At 45.2% G+C, this 14,103-nt stretch overlaps 1 long non-coding RNA gene across 1 annotated transcript; it reads right to left on the bottom strand.

The window, feature by feature from the left end:
* Positions 1-2,100: 2,100 nt before the first annotated feature.
* LOC107281322 (uncharacterized) lies at positions 2,101-4,277 on the bottom strand. Its single transcript, XR_001546607.3, has 3 exons — positions 3,656-4,277; positions 3,465-3,545; positions 2,101-2,314 (listed from the first exon to the last, which is right to left on the bottom strand). It is a non-coding gene; the product is annotated as an uncharacterized lncRNA (long non-coding RNA).
* Positions 4,278-14,103: the final 9,826 nt, after the last annotated feature.

Here is a 14,103-nt window from a genome sequence, read left to right as displayed (position 1 = left end):
TACAAGACAGGGAAACAAGGGCAGGCGATGATGGAAAGAAACAAAGAAAATGCCGCCAAGAAGAAGTACCATCACCACTTGGGGTCAGGCGGCTATAGCGTCGCGATGCCGAAGTGAGAGATAGAGGCAAGCTTTCTTGAGAGGGGTATCGAACCGGCCACCGCTAAATGGCCGGATCGATCAAAGTTCTGGAACTATGCTCACGGTGGAACGCTCAACCCAGTTGATGGCTCTCTGGTCTTCAGCGATCAGATACGCGAGGCTGCGAGTCGACTAACGGACGTAGTGGAAGCCTCTTCTCAGGGCACGTTCCGACCCGACAGAGAGAAGGACGAGCTGTCACTCGCCCTGCAGACTCCCGAGCATCTAGGACGAACACGAGGGAAAGGGGTGATTCCTTGGAAGATTGGATTCAAGGAGGACATCCACATGTACAGGAGTCGGATAAGGAGCAAGAGAGATATCGAGGCGAAGATTGCAGATCTTGAGTACAGGGTATCGAGCTATGAGCTCAGCATGCAAGAGGAGGTGGCAAGGAAGGTGGATGAACGCATGGCCGCACATCGGTCCCAGGATCCCCAGCCATACATTCCTCCTGCAATGGTCATATATATATGCACATAAAATGTTAAGTGCTTTGATATATATATACATATGCATTTGCATAACATATATGTATAAATACATATATATTATGCATGTATATGTATTGAAACATATATAAATATAATATTATATATATATATATATATATATATATATATATATATATATATATATATATTATGCATATATATGTATTGAAACATATATATGCATTGTTTATATATATATATATATATATAAACCATGCAGCAACAGGGCCATGCAACGTGGCTGAGTCATCTTTAGGTTCCGGTTGGTGTTACCAACCGGGACTAAAGATCGATCTTTAGTCCCGGTTATTTCACCCGGAACTAAAGATAGCGATCTTTAGTCCTGAATTGGTAGTCCCGGTTCTAGATTACAGCTGTTCTAGATTACCAACCGGGTTCTAGATCTTTACCATCTTTAGGTTCCGGTCGATCTTTACCAACCGGGACTACAGCTGCTTCTGGGCTTGTCATTTCTACAGATTATTGTAGCGACATTAAATAAAACTAATTTCGTGTGGTTTTGGTGGTTGAAACAGATGATACCAAGCTGATAGTATCCACTCTCCATATAAATGGGAAGCTCTAGATTACGTTGTCATGCACTCATGCCTTCTCCCAGGTTTCAAGGCCTTCAGGGCAGACCAAAGAGGGGAGACATATCGTCCAATATAGAACTGACTTCTCCCACAAGAGCAAAAAGTAACAGTATGGCCAGGGTTAGGATGTATCGAGGAAACAACAGTGTGGTGCTCACAGAAGTTTCTTCCGCATCACTAAAAAAACTATAAGGAACTGTTTTTTACCTTGATGCTACACCAGGACATGCTTGTAGTAACACAGCTATGTGCTACAACAGTTCTAGAATGGTGTCACTATGGTTTCCAGTAACACATCCGGCCATAAGTGGGACTGTGGGAAAGACTTATGATCCTACGTACACAATGCATATACCCCAGTCAGACTGAAAGTTCCGAGCCGGTCAGACCAGAGATTCAACGTCAGCCTGAACAGTCTCCATCTGTTTTGAGGGTTACTTTTAAGCTACTGGAGACCAGAAGGCTCCCGTGTGCTCAAAACCTACGGTAACAGGCCAAAAACACACGGTAACGACGTTACCGGGTGCTAGTGCACGGGAACAGATACTCGGCGGCAGTTTACCGTGCGCACTTCTCGGGTGTTTTACGATTATGCGCACGGGAAGGCCAAAACACATACCGTGTGTGCTGAGCAGCACACACGGTAAGGCTGCCGTCGTAGCTGGACTCTTGTGTAACGGAGCTCCTAACAGAACGGTGGCTTACCGAGTGTCCTTCACACACGGTAACATTTGGTGTGTTACTGTGTTTGAAGCACCCGGTAAGAGAACATGTGTTAATAAAAAAAATATATGCTATTTGCAATTTGTTTACTATATCCATCAGAGCTTATTTCCATCATCACAATATAAACCACCAACAAGCACACAAGAGCACAACACATTCCAACATAGATATATATTTCAGTAAAGAGGTTACAATTAATAATTAGCATACAAGCAATTCATGGTTCATGTCAGTTAAAGCAATAACCAAAGTTACAATAGCTAGGAACATATTATTTGGTTGATCAATCAATAACAGAAAGATGATATAAATAGATGGTACAGATCCTGAAGTTGATGCTTGAATGTATAATTAAACCTGCAATTGTGATACGCTTGTAAGAAACTGTAAGATCAATATAGCTAGAAACTGAATTAATAAAGATTGGACTATATTACATGCTAAACTAAAACATAGTACAATTAATGGGGAAAGAAGACCAAATGCTCAATTATATAGATCGAAATAAGAACATGAGCATATTTGGATCAACCTAGCAAAAATATAGGACTGGATCTTCAGGAACAGAGGCCACCATTTAGTGTATAAACAACTACTGCATCACAAAAGGTACTAGTGAAATTGTGCAGGTAGTTTACCATGAGCAATTTTTTTTCGCTAGGTACTTTTACGAGTAGCAATGCTCTAATATAAGCCAAATTAAGCCACACATTACTATATATCTCTGATTTCTCATTATCTGAATATGGTCAAGAACAGTCAACAATTTAACTTGAGCAACTTTTTAGAATGTCAATAAAAAAGGCACAATGACACTGAAAAGAGCATAAATGAAAAAGGAAAAGTAAATACTTTAGGCTTGAGATTGCAAAGAAGTTTGTATAGCAATCATTACCAGCACAGATGATTCACTCCTATTCATGGATGTTATGAAAAACACAATGTTTGAACCTAAAATCAGGTAGTAAGATTATTTTCTCACTGAAGTTTGTAAGATTATAAGGTAGACAGTGCCACCAATGTAGATTAAACTACAGAGACACTGAGAGTACAGTTTACTGGGATGCTCACATCTTCATTAGGAACTGGGAAGCCAACATTTCTATGTCTGTTCTTTGCTGCAGTTTGAATCTAAAGAATCTACAGAGACACAGGAATTACACCAATTTGTTTCATGCGCAACAGAATGAATGAGCCTTTTGTTTTGATGCCTCAAAACCATGAGGTCTCTTCAGAAGCTAAATCACAGTTTAAACTCTTTTCGATCACAATATCCTTATACTCTACAAAAAAAGAGGAACAGGAAGATGACTCTGAATTTTATTGACATCGAGTAGAACTAAGCCTGATGGCACTTCTCAATGACTCTGAAGTTTTTAATACAAACAAAAGGGAGAACCACAAGATATAGGGATAGGGATTACTTTAGCTGCAGGCAGATGCAACTTTGACAATTGCCTATATCGTCTAAAATGAATATAAAGGCAATAATTAACGCATCATCTACCTGTTGCTCTTCCTGCATCTGCGTTTTCTGTTTTATCTCTTAGTTCTTGTCATGTATTTCTTCAGCTCCATCCTGAGCAGCCTGACCAAAGAAAAAAAATCCCATCTTTTCCACTTACAAAGTCCCAGAACATGTGCATATCACTTCAGATCATTCAAGCTTATCAAGATTGAAGGATAATTGAAGCTTACTTATGGAAGCACTTCATTGTTGCACTCCTAATGTGGGCTGCACATTTCGCCAACCAACCATTAAGTATTTGCAGGATTGCCGAGTGACCTGCATATAGCAACTAAATAAAATCCGGTTGAAGGTGCACATGGAGCCCAGGAAATTCAGAAACAAGAAAAGGTGCATTTTATGTCAGGAAATTCTCCAGCATGTCGCCGCCATCAGCGGGAACTCCCGAGCCCCGTCACATCGTCTTCGTTGCTGTTGTGGTGGATGCAGCACGTAGCCATGACCTGGAGCTCCAGATCTGGAAGTCCCCAACTCGATGAAGCCTAGATCTGGCCGGATCCGGAAGGGGGAGGAAGAGCTGGCAGCAATGGTGATTGGGAGAGGAAGATACTAGGGGAGGCCTCCCCTCCTTGGCCTCTCCACTCCACGAAGCTCAGGGGAGCCAGATGCCATGGCCATAGCTTCTATTGGCTGGATCTAGCCGAATGCAGAGGAAGGGGTGGGAGAGGGGACAACGATGGAGCTTTGGAGAGGGGGAGGATGAGGAGGAGACGCTACCCAAGGAAGGTGAAGGCGTGCCACCGCGTCCAGCTCGAGGATGGGGGGCGACGGCGCAGGAGAGATGGCGGAGGCGCCGCCGCTACACAAGGGCCAATTCCCTATATGCCCATGTAATTTCACCCAATCCCTTCTACGCCCCTGAAATTTGTTTGATCTCTTATATACCCCTGAGTTTTTATTTGGATCCCTTACATACCCATTCAGTTAGTTGACCATTAGTTTGACCGTTAGTTATTGTAGAAATTACTTTATTGTCCTTGTTATATTGTTAAAAGCTAGAAATGTTTTATGTGTAAATTATTTGAGTTGTGAAAACCAATAAGGAATAAATTACTAAATATTTGTTATGAATTTTTGAAAATAAAACATTATTTCATTAAAATAAAAAAATATTTATTGTAAAAAAAAGTTCTGCATAAGATTTGAAAATAACTTTTCAACAAATATTTAGTGAAAAAAGATTCGTTGTGAAAAAACAAAGGGGATATAATTAGTTTATCACAAATTAGAAAACAAATTTAAAATTTTTAAATAAATTTCAGATCAAATTTGATGAATTTCGTATATCTTCCCAATAATTTAAACCTAAATAACATTTAGTTTTTGCTCTTAATTTTCTGGTGAAACTAATGTATGGATTTAATCATAATTTTTAAAAAATAAAAAATAATAAGTTTTATTTTTTAAGTTGGGCATTAAATGATTATATTGCTTGTATTTTGTATAAGTTTATTTTTCATATGAAAATTTATTGGGTAGGTACCACATATGTATAGGATGGGTAATATAGTCATTTTAAAATATTTAACGGTCAACTAATGGTCAACTAACGGAGATGGGTATAGAGGAGATCAAAATGAAAACTCAGGGGTATATAAGGGATAATGTCAAATTCAGGGGTATTGAAGGGATTGAGTAAATTTTCAGGGGTATATAGGGAATTTTCTCGCTACACAATGCAAGGGGGTGGCGGCGGTTCGGTGGAGAACTGGGAGCGCCTCGGCGGTGGCCGGCTAGGGTTGAAGTGTTCTATATATAGCCAAATCTGATGACGAATCTAAGCCGTCCGATTTAGATCCATTCGACCACAGTTTACAAGCAGTTTTACTTGGAAAATTATCTGTACAAATGACTTTGGTGAGAAATTAAATTTTCTAATTATATATAATTGCTATTAAAAACTTAGTTTATATGCAATTGTTCCAAACAATATCCCACGTTTGTATATTAACAGAGTGAGTAATAACCGTACTTCTTGTTTATATGTACCACTATAAGTCATACTGCAAACAACACACAAGTGGGATAGTAGACACAACACACTTGATGTGGTTTCTCAAATACTAAATGATTTCAACTGAAAAAGTAATCAACAATAAAGTTGTATAAATCATCAATATCTATAACTTTTTTATTTTGGTCATTTTTCTATATAATATTTTTTTGAATAGTTTGAATTTGAATTTGAAAATATGACAACTTCAAACAATATTTTTAAACACTAAATGATTTCAACTGAAAAATTCATCAACAACAAAGTTGTATAACTTATCAATGTCTATAACTTTTATTTTGGTCATTTTTCTATATAACATTTTTTTGAACAATTTAAATTTAAATTTAAAAATATGACAATTTCAAACAACATTTTCAAATACTAAATGATTTCAACTGAAAAAGTCATCAACAACAAATTCGTATAACTCACCAAGATCTAAAACTTTTATATTTGTCATTTCTTCATCCGACAAAGTGTTAATAACATTATTCATAAAATTCACAAATATGTGTTACAGTTTATAAAACCAGATGAGAGATATGTGAATTTTATGAACAATGTTATTATCACTTTGTCTAATAAAAAAATGACCAAAATAAAAGTTATAGATATTGATGAGTTATACAACTTTGTTGTTGATGACTTTTTCAGTTGAAATCATTTAGTATTTGAAAATGTTGTTTGAAGTTGTCAAATTTTTAAATTCAAATTTAAACTATTCAAAAAATGTTATATAGAAAAAAGACCAAAGTAAAAGTTATAGATCTTGATGAGTTATACAACTTTATTGTTTACAACTTTTCCAATTAAAATCATTTACTACCTGAAAAAATATTTGAATTTCTTATATTTTAACAAATCTGTAAATTTTTCTGCAAAATTATAGATCTCGTATAGTTCTCTATTTTAATATAGAACATGTATTCATTGGAGATCATTTTGAAAACTCAAAACATAATTTTAAAAATAGATCTGAGAGAAAAAAATAAATATTTGAACCCGGAAACAATCTCAAATGCAAAACATTTCTTCTAAAAAAATCTAGATCTCATTAAGGGCTACAATTTTCATATAAATTTATCTCGATCCGACTTCGTATGAAGGTGTTACGATTTTTCACTCCGTTATGCACCAACAGGAAATATAGTTAGTTGTGCCAAAAAAAAAAAAAGGAAATCTGATTGGCGGCATTAGGAGCACCGTGGGCGCCAACCACGGAATTCGCCCGCGCCAACGGAATCTCAGGGCGCGAAAACGGAAGTTGGATGGATTTCCGGTTCAGCAGCAACGTTACCATGTGCAGCACGTTCACGCACGGTATATTCCCTCGTTACCGTGTGTTCGTATTTTGCACACGGTATGGCCGGGATGTTACCGTGTTCCTCTGAAGCGCACGGTAACTTACCGTGTGTTTCGTAAAACACACGGTAACATTTGGCAACACACGGGAGCTTTCCCATCTCCAGTAGTACATTCAGTCTCCCCTCCTCCCTTAGGTCGGCTTTCATGTTGTTTGATCCTACACTTTATATATGAATGCTGTCGAAACATGAATTCGGCAATAATAAAAGGGGGTAGCGCACGAGACCTAAAAGTGGATGGATGTGGAGACAAAGGATTTAGACAGGTTCAGGCCCTCTCAATGAGAGGTAATACCCTACTCCTGTTTGGGGAATTGAATCCACCGGGTGTTTATTGATCTGACGATCAGATTGTCCCATGCCCCCTAGAGGGCCTCCTGCCCACCTTATATAGGGTGGGGGGCAGGATTACAAGATAGAAACCTTAACCAATACGGTATCGGTTTCCTAAATCTACTTTACAATATTATCAAACCAGGACTTTAGGCCGTTCCGTAACATACAAGGAAACGTAATACCCAAGTCATGATCTGTTACATATTCCATAGATATAAGTTATCCCCTATAGCCAGTCGGATAACTATGCCATGTGGGTATGGGGTACCCATAATCTCCACAGTAGCCCCTGAGACCTTCACAGTCGAAAAGATAATCTTCTCTCGAACTAGATTACTCCAAAGCTGAGTGCTTCAATCATCTTCGCCATGGTCTCCGAAGTACTTTTACCAAATATGAAGACTGTGGAGGGCTGAAAAATAAAGTCAGGTGCATCGACTAGATGCACCTAATAGGTGTAGCCTCCGACTATGTGGTTAATTGAACAAACCAAGCATATAGTCAAGGAATAAATAATCCAACCAACCGAGTGGTTTTAATAATTATAGTCAACCAAGCGACCTGATATTAATATGTAGCATATGCGGTGTGAATCCCTGAATAATATGATCCAAGTGATATACCGACTGTTTTGTAAAATATGATGAATGTAACCTAAAGTTGGCTACATTATTGAAAATTCACATAGCAAAACAGCTATAAAGAAGCTTGTATGTTGTGAATAAATAAATTTCCAAAGTATTGGGCATACGCCATGCGCACACTGCTTTAACAGACGTGCTTTAGTCCCTAAAAGACACATGGTTTCACCACACCTGGAAATATATGGCATATGTGGTGTAAAATCCGAGTGAATAAACTCATAAAGGATTTACCAACCGCCTAGAAAATGACCACAATATATAATCAGCCTAAGCCATAATATTGGTCAATAAAAATGCACACTTACGTGGCGAAAAGCAATGATATTGTATCCAATCAATTGCTTAAAAACCCAAACAGCACCTTGACTTATATATAAAAAAGTCAGCGGGACAGCTATATAAAGCTTTACTGTTTGACACCTTTTAAGATGCATTGTACCAACTCCTAAAAAGTTAAGTAACTGCGGTATAAAAGGATTTTAAGGTATTGGGCACTTGATCACGCGCACTTTGGCCTAAGCAAAAAGTGCCTAAGTCCCTAAAAGAACGTGACAGGCCACACCTGAAAATATGGGCTGCAGACATATTAGGCCTAGGCCAAAAAATATGCCTTCGACACCCTTTAAAGGATGACGCATGTAACATGCTTCCGAGTAATAAATCTTCCGGGTAATATAGACCAAGTGTAGCTCATATGAATAGCTTCTGATCTGAATGATTATCCCTTATGGGATACTCCAAAATAGGTGTAACAATTGAATCCCGACTGGCGCAAGTATTCGGTTGATAGCCCTTACGGGGAATAATAATTGGTCCAGTCTTTGAGCATAGAAAATAAACTCATGACTATGAATCCATGTGGAATGTATCCGGAACAAGTCCAAATTGGAGATATAATCCTCACGCTTGAGTTGATGAGCCCCTGAGCATATAGCTTGTCCTTCTGTCGTAGTCACAATCGTCCATTGATGGTAGCTGACGCAGTTGGCATATAGACAAGACGACCAATATAGAGATAATATTGCCCACCAGAGGTGGCAACAATACTGGTGGTAGTGAAGATAGTGATACCAATCTAAAGTAATGAAGTCGCATAGCCATGGAGGCGAAGAAACCAGTCGGCGGCAGACAGATCAACTAACAATGAAGATGAAGGAACCCAGCGATAAAATTGTGTAGCCATGGCAGCAAAATAATCAGTCGGTGACAGACGAGGTAGATCAAAGGTGATGACAAAATCCACCAATCATGAAGATGAAGAAAATAGTTGACGACGACAAACGCAACCGACATGATGAAAAAGACGCTCATCAGCATTTGCATAGTAGGTCAACCGTGAAGGTGAAATAATAAGTCGGCGAAAACATAATCATCCATTAGCAACAGCAGAGATGTCAGGGTCGATGAAGCAGAGGTGCTGGTGATGATGTCAGTGACAATAATCCATCAAATTAATGTTATAGCTGTTGTAGATGCTTCACTTGGAGGAGAGTTGATGTTGTTGTCCAACTCGTTCAAACCGAAATATTTGAAGTTGTTGAAGTAGAATGTCTGTTCCGAAGCAAAGATGAAGATAATGACTCCTGGAGTTGACTCATTGGCTTATATAAAATTTGTCAAATTTTGAGCCTTATATTTGTGTAGCCCCCGACTCTTTGGTTAGTTGGGAAACAACTGAACATAGAGTCGAGAATTATAGCTTCTTGTCGTCGAGTAGTCATTGCTTGATTGAAGATATGTGTTGAAGATGTCCAAGTAGAAATCCTGAATATTGGAGAGCCACTTGCATGATGACAAAGTTGTGTTGCCGTGATGAAGTGAACCGGTAGTGAAGACGCGCAGTTGTGAAGATAAAAGCACCAGTCGGCGGCGGCATAACACGAGTCGGCGGCGGAAGACGATGATGTCCATCAGTAGTGGTAGCTGTATAAACCAGATGTAGAGGCGAGGGCACTAGTCAGCAGCAGACGAGACGACCGGCGATGAAGATGGTAAGGCCAATCAACACTGGCAGAATCATGCAGCCATGGAAGTGAAGAAACCAGTCGGCAGCCATGGCAAACGTAGGCAGATTGTGTTGAAGATACTGATGCCTATTAGTAGTGACAGCGATGTAGCCAGCCGTGAAGAAGATAGCATCAGTTGGCGTTATAACAGGCCAGCCGTGCAGGCGGTGACACCAGTCAGCGGCGGATGCGGCGGCCGGTCGGTGAAGACGTAGACGCCCAACAACGGCGGCATAAAGGCCAGCCGTGCAGGCGGAAACACCAGTCGGCGGCGGCGAAGGCAAGCCGGTCGGTGAAGACGTAGACGCCCAACAACGGCGGCATAAAGGCCAGCCGTGCAGGCGAGGACATCGGTCGGCGGCGACAAAGGCAAGCCGGTCGGTGAAGACGTAGACGCCCAACAACGGCGGCATAAAGGCCAGCCGTGCAGGCGGAAACACCAGTCGGCGGCGGCGAAGGCAAGCCGGTCGGTGAAGACGTAGACGCCCAACTACGGCGGCATAAAGGCCAGCCGTGCAGGCGGAAACACCAGTCGGCGGCGGCGAAGGCAAGCCGGTCGGTGAAGACGTAGACGCCCAACAATGGCGGCATAAAGGCCAGCCGTGCAGGCGGAAACACCAGTCGGCAGCGGCGAAGGCAAGCCGGTCGGTGAAGACGTAGACGCCCAACAACGGCGGCATAAAGGCCAGCTGTGCAGGCGGAAACACCAGTCGGCAGCGGCGAAGGCAAGCCGGTCGGTGAAGACGTAGACGCCCAACAACGGCGGCCGGTTGGTGATGTTCTGACTGATCAATTCGTGGAGCGTAAGAGATAAGCTTAAAGCCATGAATCTCTTTTATGCATATCTGGATCTGGATCCTGCAGAACAAACATATAGGATGAGTAGTATCTGATATAAATATAATACTCGAGAAAAAATCAAGTATTTTAAAATATTGATAAATATGTATTTCTCCTCTTGTCAATTTTGATTTCCCCGAGCAGATGACTCTGTACGTTTAAACACTCTGTCCGACTAGTCATAGCCCCCAAGCATCGGGAGTCGGCCTAGGCATTTCCCAAACATGCATATGAGTGACATGAGTTCGTCATTAATGGAACAAAGTTTCACGGATCAGAATTTACTACTTAGGTACTTTTGCAATTATTAAGAGCAGAAAATAAATTTATCTCATCTCTATGCTTTTGATTTATTCCGAATAATACTTAGCACCTTGCGTTACTCGGTCCATCCAACGAGCCCCCGGGTGCTAGGAATCGGCCCAAAGGCAACCATCCATTGGCAAACCAAACGGAAAGCATAGGAAGATAGAACTCCATAACTCGATAGGTACTTTTGTACTCAGATTATGTCGCAAGCAATCAAGATAAATATTATGAAAATTGTTTAAAAAATACGATATAACATCTATAGCCCCCGACTCACTAGTCAACGGCGAACCAGTTGATGTAGTGAGGCAAAGGAAAAGACAAAATATCATATAAAGAATAAAATAAATGATGACTTAGCTTTGTAATATTCCCTCGGTGACAGCAAAAGTAGCCGATGTGGGAACGAAGCAGTCCATCGATGGTGACAAAAACACCAGTCGGCGCCAGTGGAACCAAGCCAGTGGTGTAGATGATGAAGCCCATTAACGGCGGCGAAGTCTGCCAACTGTATAGGCAAAAACACCAGTCGGCGGCGGCGAAGGCCAGCCGGTCGGCGAAGACGTGGACGCCCATGAACGGTGGTGTGACCAACCAACCGTATAGGCGAGGACACCAGTCGGCGGCGACGGAGGCAGGCCGGCGGTGAAGACGTGGACGCCCATAAACGGTGGTGTGACCAACCAACCATATAGGCGAAGACACCAGTCGGCGGCGACGGAGGCAGGCCGGCGGTGAAGTCGTAGACGCCCGACAGCGGCGGCATAATAGGCCAGCCGTGTAGGCGGAGGCACCAATCGGCGCCAGTGGAACCAAGCCAGTGGTGTAGATGATGAAGCCCATTAACGGCGGCGAAGTCTGCCAACTGTATAGGCAAAAACACCAGTCGGCGGCGGCGAAGGCCAGCCGGTCGGCGAAGACGTGGACGCCCATGAACGGTGGTGTGACCAACCAACCGTATAGGCGAGGACACCAGTCGGCGGCGACGGAGGCAGGCCGGCGGTGAAGACGTGGACGCCCATGAACGGTGGTGTGACCAACCAACCGTATAGGCGAGGACACCAGTCGGCGGCGACGGAGGCAGGCCGGCGGTGAAGACGTGGACGCCCATGAACGGTGGTGTGACCAACCAACCATATAGGCGAAGACACTAGTCGGCGGCGACGGAGACAGGCCGGCGGTGAAGTCGTAGACGCCCAACAGCGGCGGCATAATAGGCCAGCCGTGTAGGCGGAGGCACCAATCGGCGGCGACGGAGGCAGGCCGGCGGTGAAGTCGTGGACGCCCATGAACGGTGGTGTGACCAACCAACCGTATAGGCGAGGACACCACTCGGCGGCGGCGAAGGCCAGCCGGTCGGCGAAGACGTGGACGCCCATGAATGGTGGTGTGACCAACCAACCGTATAGGCGAGGACACCAGTCGGCGGCGACGGAGGCAGGCCGGCGGTGAAGTCGTAGACGCCCAACAACGGCGGCATAATAGGCCAGCCGTGTAGGCGGAGGCACCACTCGGCGGCGGCGAAGGCCAGCCGGTCGGCGAAGACGTGGACGCCCATGAATGGTAGTGTGACCAACCAACCGTATAGGCGAGGACACCAGTCGGCGGCGACGGAGGCAGGCCGGCGGTGAAGTCGTAGACGCCCAACAACGGCGGCATAATAGGCCAGCCGTGTAGGCGGAGGCACCACTCGGCGGCGACGGAGGCAAGCCGGCGGTGAAGTCGTAGACGCCCAACAGCGGCGGCATAATAGGCCAGCCGTGTAGGCGGAGGCACCACTCGGCGGCGACGGAGGCAAGCCGGCGGTGAAGTCGTAGACGCCCAACAGCGGCGGCATAATAGGCCAGCCGTGTAGACGGAGGCACCAATCGGCGGCGACGGAGGCAGGCCGACGGTGAAGACGTAGACGCCCAACAGCGGCGGCATAATAGGCCAGCCGTGTAGGCGGAGGCACCACTCGGCGGCGGCGAAGGCCAGCCGGTCGGCGAAGACGTGGACGCCCATGAACGGTGGTGTGACCAACCAACCGTATAGGCGAGGACACCAGTCGGCGGCGACGGAGACAGGCCGGCGGTGAAGTCGTAGACGCCCAACAGCGGCGGCATAATAGGCCAGCCGTGTAGGCGGAGGCACCAATCGGCGGCGACGGAGGTAGGCCGGCGGTGAAGTCGTGGACGCCCATGAACGGTGGTGTGACCAACCAACCGTATAGGCGAGGACACCAGTCGGCGGCGACGGAGGCAGGCCGGCGGTGAAGTCGTAGACGCCCAACAGCGGCGGCATAATAGGCCAGCCGTGTAGGCGGGGGCACCAATCGGCGGCAACAGAGGCAGGCCGGCGGTGAAGTCGTAGACGCCCAACAGCGGCGGCATAATAGGCCAGCCGTGTATGCGGAGGCACCACTCGGCGGCGGCGAAGGCCAGCCGGTCGCGAAGACGTGGACGCCCATGAACGGTGGTGTGACCAACCAACCGTATAGGCGAGGACACCAGTCGGCGGCGACGGAGGCAGGCCGGCGGTGAAGTCGTAGACGCCCAACAACGGCGGCATAATAGGCCAGCCGTGTAGGCGGAGGCACCACTCGGCGGCGACGGAGGCAAGCCGGCGGTGAAGTCGTAGACGCCCAACAGCGGCGGCATAATAGGCCAGCCGTGTAGGCGGAGGCACCAATCGGCGGCGACGGAGGCAAGCCGGCGGTGAAGTCGTAGACGCCCAACAGCGGCGGCATAATAGGCCAGCCGTGTAGGCGGAGGCACCAATCGGCGGCGACGGAGGCAGGCCGACGGTGAAGACGTAGACGCCCAACAGCGGCGGCATAATAGGCCAGCCGTGTAGGCGGAGGCACCAATCGGCGGCGACGGAGGCAGGCCGACGGTGAAGACGTAGACGCCCAACAGCGGCGGCATAATAGGCCAGCCGTGTAGGCGGAGGCACCACTCGGCGGCGGCGAAGGCCAGCCGGTCGGCGAAGACGTGGACGCCCATGAACGGTGGTGTGACCAACCAACCGTATAGGCGAGGACACCAGTCGGCGGCGACGGAGGCAGGCCGGCGGTGAAGTCGTAGACGCCCAACAACGGCGGCATAATAGGCCAGCCGTGCAGGCAGAAACATCAGTCGGCGG

This window comes from Oryza sativa, chromosome 6, assembly GCF_034140825.1.
Source record: "Oryza sativa Japonica Group chromosome 6, ASM3414082v1".
In the NCBI taxonomy this organism is placed as follows: Eukaryota; Viridiplantae; Streptophyta; class Magnoliopsida; order Poales; family Poaceae; genus Oryza; species Oryza sativa.
The sequence above is the reverse complement of the archived record's forward strand: the minus strand, read 5'-3'. Positions and strand labels throughout refer to the sequence as shown.